This window comes from Pteropus alecto, unplaced genomic scaffold (genome assembly GCF_000325575.1).
Source record: "Pteropus alecto unplaced genomic scaffold, ASM32557v1 scaffold166, whole genome shotgun sequence".
NCBI classification, from domain to species: Eukaryota; Metazoa; Chordata; class Mammalia; order Chiroptera; family Pteropodidae; genus Pteropus; species Pteropus alecto.
This window is the reverse complement of record NW_006439757.1, coordinates 7696758-7697946: the sequence shown is the minus strand read 5'-3', so window position 1 is coordinate 7697946 and position 1189 is coordinate 7696758. Positions and strand designations below refer to the sequence as shown.

The window sequence follows — 1189 nt, the reverse complement described above, 5'->3', positions numbered from 1 at the left end:
AAATAAAGATTCATGTTAGTTAAGTTTTGATATAAGGAAAAGGTATGAACTTTTGAAGCTCCAGGAAACATTCACAGTAAGGGAAAATAAATGAACAAAGAAACAAAGGTGGACAACTACTAGTTGTACCGTTACTATTTACTACTATTACTAAAGTTAATTACAACTAATATTTACTAAATATGAGATCAAGATAATTGGTTTATATTTAATTTTCACAATTATCTGAGGTAGGCACTATGGATATCCCAATTTGATAGGGCAACTGACATAACTTAGCAAAGACAGGTGCCAGACTCAGTCTACTGGGTTACCATAGCCCACATTCTGAGCTCTACTGAAATAAGTTTAAAGTAACTGATAGAAGTCTAGATAGAAAACCTCCAGTACTGAGCTGAGTTTAAATTCAAGAGGATGCAGCAGTCATGAAGACATACCAGAAAAAATGACAGGGCAGGAAATGTGCCAAGGAGAACAGATTTATAAGTCATTCTTTTGACTCTTACGATAGGGCAATATGCTACTACTATAGCCTGACAAAGTGAAGTTCTGATAGTCAGGGACAACTACAACCAAATATCAACCAAGCCCCGAATCACTCACACAATCACATTATTAATGTTTTAATGTTCCACTCTGAAAAGGAAAAGCTATGAAAGAAAATTATAAAGGGTTGGATATAGCACAAGTGTAGTGATAAGTAAAAGAATGGATTTACACAAACGTGAATATAATCTAAAGCAAAGACTACAGATAAGACATGAAAGATAAAAATGACAGCCAAATAAAAAAGAAAAAGAAAAAAAAAAGTTGAGGCCAGAGTATCATAACTTTTACCAGGTTAAAACCTTCATGTTGTTTTTACTAAAAACTAGTTGAAAATGAATATTAATAAAACATGAAACTATTCAAGAATTAGTCTCAAGAACATAATATGTGAAAAAAGCAAGAAGAAACCACAAATAGTTTTGAAATACAAATGTAAGTGGTAACTATAAAGAAAAGCAAGGGAATTATAAATACAGAATTTAGATATTGTTTCACTTTGAGGGGCTCCTGAAGGTTATAGGATCAAGAAGGCGAACAGAGGCTTTCAAAAGCTATGTTGTCTTATTTCTTTAAATGGATAATGGATTAACAAGAGTACTTGTACTGCTAATCTTTACTCTTAAGTGTTATATAAACACTC

The 1189-nt window shown here is 32.2% G+C and overlaps 1 protein-coding gene across 1 annotated transcript in view; it reads right to left on the bottom strand.

The window, feature by feature from the left end:
* The window catches only part of TMA16 (translation machinery associated 16 homolog), a 17054-nt gene that overhangs the window by 15109 nt on the left and 756 nt on the right, over positions 1-1189 (bottom strand). The gene's annotated exons all lie outside the window — the stretch shown is intronic.